The sequence below is a fragment of the Punica granatum genome, chromosome 2, assembly GCF_007655135.1.
Source record: "Punica granatum isolate Tunisia-2019 chromosome 2, ASM765513v2, whole genome shotgun sequence".
Classification (NCBI taxonomy): domain Eukaryota; kingdom Viridiplantae; phylum Streptophyta; class Magnoliopsida; order Myrtales; family Lythraceae; genus Punica; species Punica granatum.
Window position 1 is genome coordinate 24,475,286 of NC_045128.1, and position 15,592 is coordinate 24,490,877.

Genomic DNA, 15,592 nt, shown 5'->3' on the forward strand with positions numbered 1-15,592 from the left:
GTGCATTTAAACATATAAACACGCACAAGCATGTTATTTTACGGAATCAATAAAACGATACCGACTTCATGGATGCGGAAAAACATAAAACTCGGGAAATGACTTAAGTCGGGCAAGGAGGCCGGTCATGGCCTGGAAAAATCAAGAAAAACTGTCGGGTACTTTTCCAAAAGTTAAGCCGAGAGCTCCTTTAGTCATTTCGAGCCAAATCGGTCTCCTCGACTCCGATTTAAACCCGTTCCCGACATGATTGACATGTTAAACGATTAAGACATGCATGGCATAACATAAAAAAAAAAGCTTAAAAATGTAAAATTTGGCATGTAAACCGGTCTCGAACCGCCTTATAACCCCACAAATGCAATGATAATGTAAAATTCTTAACTTATCTAAGTCGAGAATGGTCATACCTAGCCTCGAGGGTCGAGGACAAGTCAGTAAAACAGCTGGAAAAGGCTTACCGGAAAATCGGATCCTGAGTGGTACTATTCACCCGAGAATGCACCCGATTGTGGCTAGCTGGCACTAGTGGTTCGGGATGGTCGCACGAGCTGGCTCGGCTTGGGACACCTCTCAAGGGGGTGTCGGAGGTGCCTATGGGTGGCTCGTGGCGTGCGGGAACCTGCGTTAACTTGAAAAGGCAAGAAAACCCAATAAGCTCAAAACTGTCTTTTTAGATCCGGTTTGGAAAAACTTGAGTTTGAATGAGTTTTAATGGGTTGCTTGATGGATCCTTCCTCCTGGAAGACCCTTGGGAAGTGTATGAGGTTATGAACGAGTTAAATTTTCAACGATGGTCCGGTTTAAGATTTGGCACGGCGCACAAGTCTGCTGCCACCCGACATCCGAATCTAGACAGATTCTGGACCGGTACTGACCACACCTAATTCGGGCTGTTGGAGGCTTCAAATTTAAAATCTAAGCTCAGAAATGGATAGAGGGGGTCAAAACCATGTGGGATATGAAGTTTGGTGAAATTTGGATTTAATCCGAGATGGATTCCGACTTAAGTCTTGAGGGTTTTTCTTGGTTTTTGGCTTGAGGATGCTGGCTGCGGTTGTTTTTAATTCCTTGAGCGGTTGAGAGCATTTGTTTGAGTGAGAAATGCTAGAGAGAGAGTGCTTGAAGGTAAGTGATTAGCTTAATCACTTTAGAGCAATATATATGCAAAGTTAATGAGCAATTAAGCAAAAGCAAGTGCCCTTAACCCCTTTGATTAAGCTTGGGCGGTTTGATTAAGGAAATATCAAGCCTCATCTTCTTCCATGGCATTAATGAAGAAGAGATAGGAGCATTGATGAGCATTGATGAGTATTGATGAAGATGGAGTGTTGTCTTCAAATTGTAGACTTGATATTTTCCTAAGAGGATGCAAGTTGCATGGAGAAGATGACAAGGAGATGAGGGTGAATGTGGACCATGCAATCTTGATGAAGAAGAGCCAAGAAGTATTGATGAGCATTGATGAAAGCTTGAGTGTTGTGTTGGAAGACTTAGAGATATTTTCATGCAAGTGTGCAAGAGAAGCTTGGGGTGGACGGTTTGGCAAGGGAAGAGTTGCCCTTGGGCAATTTGTGGGTCCCATGGCCGAAGGGGAGAAACCGGGAAAAAGCTTGTGTCTCGATTGATTGCGTATTTGAAGCTCATGGTTCGAATTGAACGTCGAATTATCGATATACGTGAGAAAACAGATTTAATGAGTCAAAGATTGGCACTTTTCATGGAAAAATGCCAAAGGTCTGTATGAGACTTGAAAGCCGATTTTGCTCATTTTAAGCACACAAAGCGAAGTTGTCCGCTTCTGACAGCATATCTTGTGTCTGCATCTCTCGTTGGTAATTTTGACATAAATTGTCAAATAACGTGGACAACTGACCCTTAAACTTGTAATGCAAATGTGGAGCCGGAGATGTCCTAGAAGGCCGAAATTGGATTTCTCAAATTGCTTTATGAGTTGCTTGGGCGATCCGGAGATCACTATGATCTCTGTTTGTCGAGATTGGACCTCTAAGGACATGAAAAGTGCATCTGAGACCTTTAAAGCACTGCTCAGGAGGTCTAGATGAGTTGTGTAGTTCAGTCCGACGATTTCACATTAAGCCTTGGGATGTGTAGCACTGTGTAGAGCAGGCATCCGGCGTCAAGTTTCCGTAAAAAAAGACCTCCGGATATGCATTTCCACTGAAAATGGCCATTTCTGCTCCTCGGAGGTTACTCGGGAAACTAAGAAGGGTTCTGCTGTCTATTTTGCCTAATTTTGGATGTTTGCTAGGGTTTTCAAGCAATGCAGTAGGAACTTCGTTTAGTGTAATTCCGTTTGACCAGTCTCCGTTTTGTCACTTGGAAGTCATTCGGAGTGTCTGTTTGGCTTCCAAAAGACAATCTGAAGCACTACTCATTCTCTGTATGCTTGTGGGGCATAGCCGTATCTGACATTTGGAATTGACTTTTCTCCGAGAAACCGGTATTTTTGGACTTTCACTGAAAAGTTGTCTGTATACAAAAGGTTGTTCTGTATAGAGCAGATGATTTGCAAAATGCTTTTGAAGACACTTTTCATATGTTTGGCACTAATGTGGATTTTTGAAGTCCAATATTAGCTATCTTCCTACGGTCGAGTGAACTATGGGAAAATAGGACTGTTCATGTGATATACTGAAAATGCCGATTTTGGATATTGTTGAGCTCTCTAGTCGCTCTGCTGCCTTTCAGTGACCCCGGGGATCCTTTTGTAGTATGGACATGTCATCTGCTTAATTTTGTTGACTCGAGGATGAATAGTGATTTCTTACTCTGTCGAGCCTTCTTCTGTATTCATGCTCGAGTCGTGGCCTGAATTGCTACGGATACTGTTGTTTGGATTCATGAGCCAAAATGGAGTGCTGATGGCTTGCTCCTTTTTGACTGCGTGCTCGGGTAGAGGATGCAGCCAAAGACTTTAGAAGCACCCTAATTTGATTGACAATAATCAGCATGGCACCTCCGATCACCCTTTTCTTCCTCTTACTTTGGATGTGTAGGGATGTTGTACCTAGCATAAAGATAACAGGAGTAGAATGAGATGCGAAGAATATTTGTAGAAAATTGAAAGAGTGTTTGCATAAAGGAAAGGAGGGTGCTTAAAGGAAAGAACATGGTTGCAGTGAATGCGAAATGTCTAAATCCGAAAGTGGTAAACACGAGGCCGAAGCCCAAAAGCAGTAAATGTGAAGCTGGAGCCTGAAAGCGATAAATGCAAGAAGGGATTTCGCAAAGACACAGATGTTTGCTTGGTGAAAAGAAAAGAGATTGCAAGAAGCACGGACGTTTGCCCGATAGAAGGAGAAGAGATTGCAAGATGCTCGGGCGCTTGCCCGGCAGAGGGAGAGGGAGAAGAGATTGGAAAAAGCTCGGGTGCTTGCTTTGTGAAGGGAGAAGAGATTGCAAGAAGCATGAGCATTTGTCCGGCGGAGGGAGAAGAGATTGCAAGAAGCATGGGCGTTTGCTCGGCGGAGGGAGAAGAGATTGCAAGAAGCTTGGGTGCTTGCCTGGCGAATTTGCGTTGCTTAAAGGAAAGGTGCATTGCATAAAATAACATACGGAAGATAAAGTGCAAATGCTGGGGAATTGTGCTTTGCTGCTGAAGGATGGTTTTGCTTTATGGCGTGTCGGCTTTCCGGCTGCAGACGATTATGTTTTCACTGATGATGCCCCGGCCGTTCAATGAGGGATTTTGCTTTACGGGATGCCGGATTTACTGCTTGAGCAGTCATGCTTTGACCTGCGGAAGTTCGCCTGAAACCGGCGTCTTGTGCTACGAGACTCGAGCTCTGGGAAAGAGCGCCTACGTGCCCCATTAGATTGGGGATCAAAGTCTGTTGGAGTTCTTACCATGTGATACCTGTAATCCTGGCATTACTAGTAGATCATGTGAGAAATACTAACAAGTGATAGGTACAGTGAGCACCAAAAAGAGTGTTGTTGTGACGCACAAATCTTCAGTTTTGGGACCTAAGCGACTCGTGAAGAATTTTGCTTTGACAGTGCAGATGGGTCATGTTTTTAGAGGCCTAGATATGAGGCCTCCAGGGGCCCCAGTTAGCCATGCATGGGCATATCGAGACTTCCCCGACGATGCCCTAGCAGTTCTATTGTTTGTTTGACACGCCTGTCGGCTTTGGACCCTTATCATCCATATGCCGTAGGGCGACTGCATTTGCAACCTGCTTGGGGATTTCTGTTTAGATTCGGTCTGACTCGGTCTGACAATTTACAAAGCATTATGACCAGACCCCTGGAGAGGAATGTTTAGGATTTTGGCTCTACGGTAGCCTGTTAAAGAGTGGCTGTGACCCATTTGGAGTTATGCAAAGACAAAGAGAAAAGAGAAAGCTTGGAAAGCACGTTGCCCCAAGTTAAAATGATACACGGGTTCACGCCTGCAGCGAGATGTACCCCAATTTACTTCGTCCTTCTGTTGTGTAGGCTGTACTGAACTGCTTGAACGGCGTATTCAGTTGCCCACTGTGCTTGAGAAAGGTTCCTTCTTGGACGGTTGAATGGTATAGGAGAGCCGATCGAGAATCGTGTTGGAATAGATAAACTGGCCACTTCCCTTGGGGATCCCTTGTCCGCACAATGTGTGAGAGACTAGGGGACAATTTTATCTATCTCTCGTTTTGCTCTCCTTTTGCTACGGTCACCCACCTCGGGGCCACACTTCTCAACCTAAAGGGGAAGAGCTCTCATTTTGCCACGACCGCCCCCAAACAGTTTTCGGTTGTGCCTCTCTTTTACCCTAGTTTTTGCCTAGGCCGCCCCAAAAGGGGTTTTCAACCTAGCGGGCTCGATTCTTTTATCTCTCGAGTTTACAAGGGCAAAGAGTTCGAAGGATTCAACCTTCAAATGTATTGTTTTCTGTCTCCGTCGAGGAGTTGTGTCTGCTGCTCCCCTTTTGTTAGGGTTTGTTGATTTCTCAGGGTTGGCAGCGCCGGAGTTTTAAATCTCAACGGTTCCTTGTTTTGTTCATTGGCGGGTTTTTCCTGCGTCTTTTCTCTCTCTCTTCATTGGTGGGTTTTTCCCGCTTCTTTTCGCTCTCTCTTTTTTTTTCTTGCAACTGGGGTTTGTTTTGTGCCTCGTGTTTTTGTTTGAAACTCCTCGACTTTGCATCATCGAGGCTGCTTTGGTGTGCTTTGCCTCGTGGAGACTCGTTGCGTGTTGCTAGCCCTATTTTGTGAAGACCGGCTTTCTTGGAAATTTGACTCTTGTGCACTTGGAAGTCGAACTTCGTGTCATTTGCCTTTGCAAGTTTTATAGGTGAACTTCCCCTATCGTCTAGGGAAAAAAAATGTCAAATTGCCCCATGTGAAATAGGGAACCGAGGTTGCCCCGGTACGAATGTTGAATGGGGATGCCCCTGTCTTCATTTGTTGAAGTGGGCCGTGGTAGGTGCCTGGTGTGATGTCTTTGATCATCTCTTGCTGTCCTTTATAGTGCGTGCCTCTTGGAGGGTGCATGCTGCTGAAGTCACTGAATGTTCAAGGAAGACAGTTGCATCAATGTTGAGTGATTCGCTCGATTGTCCTTGTTTTCGACTTCATAGGGGGTACCTCATCGTCAGACACCTCCCTCGTCAAAGTATAAGGAAAGGGTCCGAGACAAGTTCTCAAGGAAGCGTGAACTCGAGCATCGCTCTTCGCCTGTGGTCAATGTGCCCCTGTGAAAGATGACAAAGATGACAATGCATTAAGCGATTATGCGGGGAATATGTGGTAAGAAATATGGGGTGGTCCCATGGAAAAATCCCTTTTTGTCCCACCCGCGACCCATGGGATGCTGTGTGCAGACGACATTTGTTTCCGGGAATCTGGTCATTGCCACTCTAGAGTGGTTCGACCTTGATTGAGGTCACATAAGTATGTTTTCCCTAATTGTGAGTAGGCATGCGCAGCCGTCCTAAGGAAGGCTCGAGGAGTCGGGTCCCATGAGGACAGGAGAGTCGAACTGGTCCAACAGATCTAATAGGGCGTTGCAAAGACTGTCATAATGTCCTTTTCGAAGTGCTTGTTCTAGTCGGGAGCCCGTTTGTGGGAATGTATTTAAATTAAACCAAAAGATAGTTTAAGAAAGAGTGTGCGTGTTGCCCCAGTGTTTTGTCGGCGGCGACGGCGGAGGACTAGTGGGATCCATTCTTTGGTCGGAAGCGCGACGGTGTTGGTGCCTACTGTTGCAGGCTGGTGGGTCATGGTCTGTTTATGGAGCTATCACTTTCAGCCTTTGCAGCGAAAGGATTAGACTTGCTCCTCGGAATATCGCTTGGATGAATTTGAATCCAAGTCAATTTTGGACTTCAGATGAGCCTGAAAGCAGTGAATGCAGGGTGTCAAAACCTAAAAGTAGTAAATACAGGGCTGGGGCCCGAAAGCAGTAAATGCAGGGTCAAAGCTAGATGCGGGACCGAAACTCGAAAGCAGTAAATGCGGGCCGAAGCCCGAAAGCAATAAATGCTGGGTCGAAGCCCGATGTAGGGTTGAAGCCTGAAAGTAATAAATGTTGGGCCGAAGCCCAATGCGGGGCCAAGGTCCGAAAGCAGTAAATGCGCGGCCGAATCCCGAAAGTAGTAAATGCTGGGCCGAGGCCCGAAAGCAATAAATGCAGGTTTGATAGAAAAGTACAGGAAATGTAAAAGCAAAGGCAAGTGCTAGGGATTAGCGCAAAGCGCTGTAAAGAGGTGACTCTGATTTGTTTGCGGTCTTTGTGAAGAGAGGGTGGGAACTCAGTGTTGAAATCCCAAGGAGCTGGATGAGAGACATTTGTCGTCTCAATTGTGGTTGTTCAATATTCAAGCTGTCTTCTTGTTGTGGATTTCCTGCAATGGGAAAAGGAAACAATGAAGGAGCATGAACTGTTCAAGATTTCAATGCAAGAGTGTAGGGAAGCGAACTGGCCTGCTAGGCGTTGTGCGAGCACACCGAGAGACATGCATCGATACACACAGGAGATGTGCTGACGGTGCGTGCATGTGGTACGTGGTGACGCATCTGGACATGCTAGTGGTGCACACTGTTGCGTGAAGAGATGTATACTTGTGCATTAGAGACGTGACAGGGCACGTCGAGGATGTGGTCAGTCAAGTGAAAGTTAGTGTTGATTAACTTCGCCTGGGAAGGTTGATCGGCCCTCGGGTCACGGCTTGTCTTGCCGTGGAGGAAGGGTGAAGACCGCAGGTGGTCTACTCGCGAAGGTTGGCACGACTCGCTTGTCGTGCGGGGTGGGTGGCCGGGATGAACGGCTTCTGGTCATAGCACGTCTCACCATGGAGAAGTGAAGACCGCGAGTGGTCTACCCGCGAAGGTTGGCATGACTCGCCTGTCGTGCAGGACATGGTAGCCGCTATGGAAAACAGTAAATGAATAGAATGCATGTGATGCATGTGTTTTCAAAAGCTAATGTCGTTGCATCGATTTAATTGAAGTTCCAGGATTTACAAAGATAGTTCATTTGAAAAAGGGAACTTAAACATTAAACCCATACAATGTCCTAGTTTGTTTGAAAACATGCATGTAGGTGCAAAAAGAATAAACTATAATTGTATATGTTACAGTGTACATCGCTCTTTGTGAAAAACAGCAAAAGGCCTGCCTAAAAAAAAATTAAGGGCCGACTCAAAGACTCAACTTTTGGGTTGTTTGATAGCGTGAAGGTTATTTCGGTCCAGCATGACGGTCCCTGTTTATGCATGGTTTCAGTGTTCTACTGGGAAAATCACTAACTAGGGATGGGGGCTCCCGATTCAAGGGCGTCAATTCCTTAAAATTGAGCGAAGATCTTTGGGGACCGATTCGATGGCAGAGCCAACTGGATCCATTCTCTTACTCGGAACCTCTGACTAACCTAACTTCCTAAATCGGCGCCCGTGGGATTTCAGGCGTTTGGTACATAAATCCCATAGAATTATGCAATGCAAGTGCAAAAAAGTAAATGTGCGAAAAATAAAACATGCGGAAAGCGATAAATAAACATGCAAGCAAAGCAAACGGATCGAGCCTGAACCCACTCAGTGTGGTCCCCAGCGAAGTCGCCAAGCTATACGAACCCGAATGTGGACTCTCGTCGGGGCCCGCATCGCGCACTTTTGGATCGCGCTGCTTGGGAGTGTCCACCGTCCGTGGGACACGTGATGGACACGCGTGAGAAGGAGTCACCACTTATCATTTTACGACTCGAAGGTCGAGGGCGGATAAGTTACCCGAGTCTAGGGGTATGGAACACCTAGTTTTGCTAAGGCAATGGTCTATGTGGAACCAGAAAGTCCGTGTTCGGGGGTTCATGTTACGTGCGGACCTATATCTCGCACGCCCTTTCAGTACTCTGATTTGCTAGGCTTGCATGTTTTATTATTTACCGCGTTGATTAAATTGCACTCGGCTCGCACGTTTTGACACCGGAAATTCGGTGGATTAAACGATGTCGGTTGTGAAGCTGAGAGAAAAGTAAATCTGCATATCGGGGAATTGGCTCACAATCTTACGTTACAGTTTATCAAACTATGACGGTTGAATCCTTGCGTAAACTAGAACCGTGAGATCTTAGATTTACTTTCCTTTGGGCAAGCATGAAACCGATTCGAATGATTCGACTCTTGGACCGTTTGCTTACCAACTGAGATTCTTACAAATTAAATGTACAATATAAAATCCTTACAATGCTCTCAAAATACAACAAATAGCAAATGGTCGAATCCCAGTCAGTTTGCTTTTGGTTATTATTCTGCTCAGACTCGCCGTGAATTCAGGGAAACATCGAAATACTGAAATTCAACATGCGCTCTCAGTGAATAAGGCGTTGCACCCAGTGATCGAGGGTTAGGGCGTTGAACCCTAAGTGCAATGCATCCTATGGGTTGGGCTTGACTCGCATGGACAAACAAGAGCATAAAAGTAACAAAACAGCATGTGGATTGCAGACAAGTTGTTTGTCGTTGCCAAGTTTACGTAAGTTAACAGATTATTAACCCATGGGTGTTTTTGCAAGCAAATGCCTATACTAAACAAGCAAACGCGTGTAAAACCTTATGCATTCGGCTTTGCTTTGAAAGCTTGACATACATTGCGTCTGTAGTCAAGTCTTTCGTGTGTGTGGATTACTTTTACAGTTGTTTTGTATTGTGTGACTGAATTACCACTAAATTAACCAAAACTCGTGTTTTGACTCTAGATTTGGAACTTAGAGTTCCCCTAACCATTGTCTAGCATTTGGTTAGGTTGAGTGAATGATTAACTAGGATTTTACATGTTTTGTGAGAGAGACAATCGTTCTAGTTACCCGAGTCTATGTTAAAATGACAGAAACTCATCAGTTCTATAAGAAAAGGCTATGCAGATGTACCTGCACCTAAACGGGTAGCCCATTCTTATCCCGTACCATAGTGTTTCTGTCATGCTAGCCCTAGGGGGTGTCGCTGAATTGTGAAAAGACGATTTTGCCCTTTATTTGAAATTGTTTTCAGAAAAGGGGAAATATCGCAGTGCGGGGCACCTCGGCCTATAGCCGGTGTCGACCAATTCCCTGGATGGTCCTTGTGCAAGAACCCCAAAAAAGTCAAAGAACCGATCAATCTGCCCGGAAGTAATCTAGAAAGATCTTTTGTATCCTGACCTGAGTTACCTGAAATCAGGCAAAATCTCAAGTTGAGACACATAAGCCCTTTCCAGACGTCCATGAAAAGGGCACCAACGTCATTTGACAACTCATCAACGCGAATTATCAGTTAATGGCCAATTCGTGCAAATTTTATCAATGTGAAGTGGGTTTTATCATGTGAGCGTCCCGATTAACCCGTTTGTGGATTTACAGCTCAAAATTAAATGTTGAATGCAATAAATTTGCGGGTCACAGACAGTCAGACAGATCATGAATTGATCCACTGAATGGAGTCTGAGTACCCGAAAAGCTCAATTTAATGAAAATAATTCATGACACGGCGACCAAGACCGGTTCAGAAAGGTCGAGGATAATTTGGTCAAAATGACAAAAATACCTTTAGAATCTAAATGGGCCCGAAAGAGTCATCGATACATGAATTCATGCATTTTTCCTTTGAAAACGATGTTCTAAAGGAATTTTAATGTGGGATTTGCGATAATATTGAAATTGCAATTTGCACAAAATCCGATAAATGAATTTCATCGAGGTAAAGAGACCGTTCTTGACCCGATTTCGACTATTTCTTGCATGCTCAAGCGTTAAACACGATAAGTGACATGATTTTTGCAAAGTCGGTATCGCCATAATATCGTGCATTTAAACATATAAACACGCACAAACATGTTATTTATGGAATCAATAAAACGATACCGACTTTATGGATGTGGAAAAACATAAAACTCGGGAAATGACTTAAGTCGGGGCAAGGAGGCCGGTCATGGCCCGGAAAAATCAAGAAAAACTGTCGGGTACTTTTCCAAAAGTTAAGCCGAGAGCTCCTTTGGTCATTCCGAGCCAAATCGGTGTCCTCGACTCCAATTTAAACCCGTTCCCGACATGATTGACATGTTAAACGATTAAGACATGCATGACATAACGTAAAAAAAAAAAAGCTTAAAAATGTAAACTTGGCATGTAAACCGGTCTCGAACAGCCTTATAACCCCACAAATGCAATGATAATGTAAAAGTCTTAACTTCTCTAAGTCAAGAATAGTTATACCTAACCTCGAGGGTCAAGGACAAGTCGGTAAAACGGCTGGAAAAGGCTTGCTGGAAAATCGGATCCTGGGTGGTACTGTTCACCCGAGAATGCACCCGATTTTGGCTAGCTTGCACCGGTGGTTCGAGATGGTTGCATGAGTTGGCCCGGCTTGGGACACCTCTCAAGGGGGTGCCGGAGGTGCCTATGGGTGGCTTGTGGCGTGCGGGAACCTGCGTTAACTTGAAAAGGCAAGAAAACCCAATAAACTCAAAACTGTCTTTTTAGATCCGGTTTGGAAAAGCTTGAGTTTGAATGGGTTTTAATGGGTTGTTTGATGGATCCTTCATCCTGGAAGACCCTTGGGAAGTGTATGAGAATATGAACGAGTTAAATTTCCAACGATGGTTCGGTTTAAGATTTGGCACAGCGCACAAGTCTGCTGCCACCCGGCATCCGAATCTGGACAGATTCTGGACCGATACTGACCACACCTAATTCGGGCTGTTGGAGGCTTTAAACTTAAAATATAAGCTCGGAAATGGATAGAGGGGGTCAAAAACATGTGGGATATGAAGTTTGGTGAAATTTGGATTTATGCCGGGATGGATTCCGACTTAAGTCTTGAGAGTTTTGCTTGGTTTTTGGCTCGAGGATGCTAGCTGCGGTTTTTTTGAACTCCTTGAGAGGTTGAGAGCATTTGTTTGAGTTAGAAATGCTAGAGAGAGTGCTTGGAAGGTAAGTGATTAGCTTAATCACTTTAGAGCAATATATAGGCAAAGTTAATGAGCAATTAACCAAAAGCAAGTGCCCTTAACCCCTTGGATTAAGCTTGGGCGGTTTGATTAAGGAAATATCAAGCCTCATCTTCTTCCATTGCATTAATGAAGAAGAGATAGGAGCATTGATGAGCATTGATAAAGATGAAGTGTTGTCTTCAAATTGTAGGCTTGATATTTTCCAAAGAGGATGCAAGTTGCATGGAGAAGATGACAGGGAGATGAGGGTGAATGTGGACCATGCAATCTTGATGAAGAATAGCCAAGAAGCATTGATGAGCATTGAAGAAAGCTTGAGTGTTGTGTTGGAAGACTTAGAGATATTTTCATGCAAGTGTGCAAGAGAAGCTTGGGGTGGACGGTTTGGCAAGGGAAGAGTTGCCCTTGGGCAATTCGTGGGTCCCATGGCCGAAGAGGAGAAACCGGGAAAAAGTTTGTGCCTCGATTGATTGCGTATTCGAAACTCATGGTTTGAATTGAACGTCGAATTATCAATATACGCGAGAAAACAGATTTAATGAACCCAAGATTGGCACTTTTCGTGGAAAAATGCCAAAGGTCAGTATGAGGCTCGGAAGCCGGTTTTGCTCAATTTAAACACACAAAGCGAAGTTGTCCGCTTCTGACAGCATATCTTGTGTTTGCATCTCACGTTGGTCATTTTGACATAAATTGTCAAATAATGTGGACAACTGACCCTTAAGCCGGTAATGCAAATGTGGAGCCGGAGATGTCCTAGGAGGCCGAAACTAGATTTCTCAAATTGCTTTCTGAGTTGCTTGGGCGATCCAGAGATTACTGTGATCTCTCTTTGTCGAGATTGGACCTCTAAGGACATGAAAAGCGCATTCGAGACCCTTAAAGTACTGCTCGGGAGGTCTAGATGAGTTGTGAAGTTCAGTCCGACGATTTCACATTGAGCCTTGGGGTGTGTAGCACTGTGTAGGGCAGGCATCCGACGTCAAGTTTCCATAAAAAGGACCTCCGGATATGTATTTCCACTGAAAATGACCATTTCTGCTCCTCGGAGGTTACTCGGGAAACTGAGAAGGGTTCTGCTGTCTGTTTTGCCCAATTGTGGATGTTCGCTAAAGTTTTCAGGGCAATGCAGTACGAACTTCGTTTGCCGTAATTTCGTCTGACCAGTCTCCGATTATGCATTTCCGAAGAGGGGTATACCCATTTTATCACTCGAAAGTCATTCGAAGTGTCTGTGTGGCTTCCAAGAGACAATCTGAAACACTGCTCATGCTCTGTATGCTTGTTGGGCGTAGCCGTATCTAACATTTGGAATTGACTTTTCTCCGGGAAACCGGCATTTTTGGACTTCCACTAAAAAGTTATCTGTATACAAAAGGTTATTTTGTGTAGAGCAGATGATTTGCAAAATACTTTTGAAGACACTTTTCATCTGTTTGGCACTAATGTGGATTTTTGAAGTTCATTATTGGCTATCTTCCGACGGTCGAGCGAACTATCGAAAAATATGATTGTTCATGTGGTAAGCTTAAAATGCTGGTTTTGGATATTGTTGAGCTCTTTAGTTGCTCTGTTGCCTTTCGGTGACCCCGGGGATCCTTCTGTCATATGGACATGTCATCTGCTTAATTTTGTTGACTCGAAGATGAATAGTGATTTCTTGCTCTGTCGAACCTTCTTCTGTATTCCGCTCGAGTCGTGGCCTGAATTGCTGCTAATACTGTTGTTTGGATTGATGAGCCAAAATGGGGTGCTGACACTCTCCACTAGAAACTTGTTAAGAGCTCGCATAGAGGTTGTTGGTATGATCCGTGTCGCGATCGGTGGCCGCAATAAATTGGACATGCCATTCCGAGAGTTGTACACAGATCTGTAAAGTTTCTTCTGCAGTTCATATTATCTCAAACAAACCCATGAAGTTTGATCCGATTCAAAACTTCGAATGACCTTAGCTTCGCAATGCGATATAGGTGTCGCGCATATAATATGTCGTTGGAAAGCTTGTCGAACGAGGAATCTAACCATGTCAAAATCACGCATCAAAAACGCATATTTCAAACCTAATTTTGCTTACTCATATTCGAATAAAAAAATAGCCAAAATGAGGGTTTTTAATTGCACTTGTCAATCAACATAGCACGAAAGCATTCAACACGTGCTCTGATACCAATGTTGTAAAATTAACTCATACCCGTATCCAAATAACATAAAGGTTGGATCTTTATTCGAGTACTGAAAGTAAATTAGGATGCGAAATTAAATCACTAACCTCACGAGGTTAATGATCTCCAAGATGCCCATGTAAATGAATCACGTGCTATGGGCTCCGAACCTTGAGTCGTGAGCCAATCTCCTTGGATTAAGCCATCATCGAGCACTCCTTGATCGGCCACGATCACCTACACGAAGGGAGAATCGTGAAAAAATCACGATTTCCCTCTTCGATGTTTAAGTCAATAATGGAAGAAATAGCATGATTCACAGAACAACATACATGAATTACCGCAAATCAAATTACCCATTACCTATTAGACAAAAGAGAAGCAAATAGAAAATAACCCGGCAATAGACCTTTGCTACAAAATCGAGCAAAGACCGATACAGCTCATGGCGCAGGAAGCTTATGTATCGTCACACTCTGTCAAGAGCTACTCACCGTCTCTCACAATCTTCTCCTTCTATATGTGGTATCCCTTCTATATAAAGTTTTTACAGACCTAGTCAATAGGTCCCACAGAAGATCGATTTGAATGCCAGCTAAGATTTGGATAGATTTCAGATATTCATGTAAATATCAGAATTGGGTTGGGTCCTACATGGGCGAATCCTATTCGTGTAGGTCCGAATTTCTAACATACAAAGGGGGAAACGGCTACCCTGCAGCTATAAAAGGAAAGGTGATGAACGGGAGGTGAAGTGATGATGATGATGGAGGTTGTGGTAGGAAGAAGAAAGAGAGGAAAGATCGAGAAAGAGAGATAGAGAGAGATAGGTTAGTCGAGAAGATGGCTGCTAGTGATTAGGGAAAATAGGAGAATGATGGTGATGGTGTTGATGGCTGGAGGTTGAAGTGGTGGTAGGGCAGAGGAGAATGAAGGGAAGGGAGAGTTGTGATGATGGTTAGGGGCGGGAAGGAGAAGGATGGAAGAAGATGATGGAGATGGTTGCCGACAAAGAAAGGTAACAGAGGAAGAAGGAACAGTGAATGGTGATGAGGTTGCTGATCTGTCTGTGTTGAGGGAACAGAGGAAAGGAGAATAAGCCTAAGAGAGATGCTACTGTTTGTGGGTGAGCTGATGGTTGTGACAATGGTGAGGAAGATGATCAGAAAAGAGGATGGCTGAGGTGATGGTAACGGTGATGGACAGGCTGTTGCAGAGGAGAAGGAAGGGATGGATATGGTATGAAGATGTTGGTGAGGATTAGAAAGGAAGGGTGATGAAAAGGAATGGTGTGAAGGACTGAACGAAGGAAAAAAGGTGGAGGTGATGGTGTGAACAATGAAGAAAAGAGCTGGTCCTGGGTGGGTTGCTGCTGTCTTTGCCGAGAGATAGAGAGGGAGAGAATCTGCTGTCCCTATTTTTTGTGTGTTCAGCAGAGAGAGCGAGAAAGAGAGCAATATGATGGAACAGTGATGGTTAGAGTGATGGTTGCGTGAGGAAGATGGAGATTGAGAGCATGGTGATGGCGTGAAGGCAACGATGGAGCTGAGGATAGAGATGGCAGGAAGAGATGATGATGGTGACGGAAGATTAGAGAAGAAAGGAAGGTTCCGTGTTTGTGTTGCTATTGTCTGGGCCGAAAAAAAGAAGGAGAGATCACGTGAGAGAGAGAAAGAGAGAAAACAAACGAGAGATAGAGAGGGAGCGGGTTGATGTCTTCTACTCTTCGTTCCAGCCTAACCAGAAAAGAAAAAAGAAAAAAGAAAGAAAGAAGAAGAAGAAAGGATGGGAGAGAGATCTTCTGAATGCATAAAATACACATTCTGAGAGTTTTATTTTTTAGTGGATTGACTCGACTCGATTGGATTAGTCGGGGTTCGATTGAATTTCTGAATACCAGAGTTCACACGAGAAAAATAAAATAAAATAAAAATAAGGTGGGAGAGAGATCTGCATGGGGTGTCCGCCAAGGCCAACACCCCTAACACCCCTTTTCTTTTTTGTTTT

General features: G+C 44.3%; 1 long non-coding RNA gene across 2 annotated transcripts; it reads right to left on the reverse strand.

Moving 5' to 3' along the window:
- Window positions 1-12,737: 12,737 nt before the first annotated feature.
- On the reverse strand, window positions 12,738-15,263 carry LOC116196735. Of its 2 annotated transcripts, none has more exons than XR_004154876.1 (2): window positions 13,693-15,263; window positions 12,738-13,440 (listed from the first exon to the last, which is right to left on the reverse strand). It is a non-coding gene; the product is annotated as an uncharacterized LOC116196735 (long non-coding RNA). The 2 variants fall into 2 exon arrangements; XR_004154877.1 differs by having other exon boundaries at window positions 12,738-13,293; window positions 13,693-15,262.
- Between the last annotated feature and the right edge of the window lie 329 nt (window positions 15,264-15,592).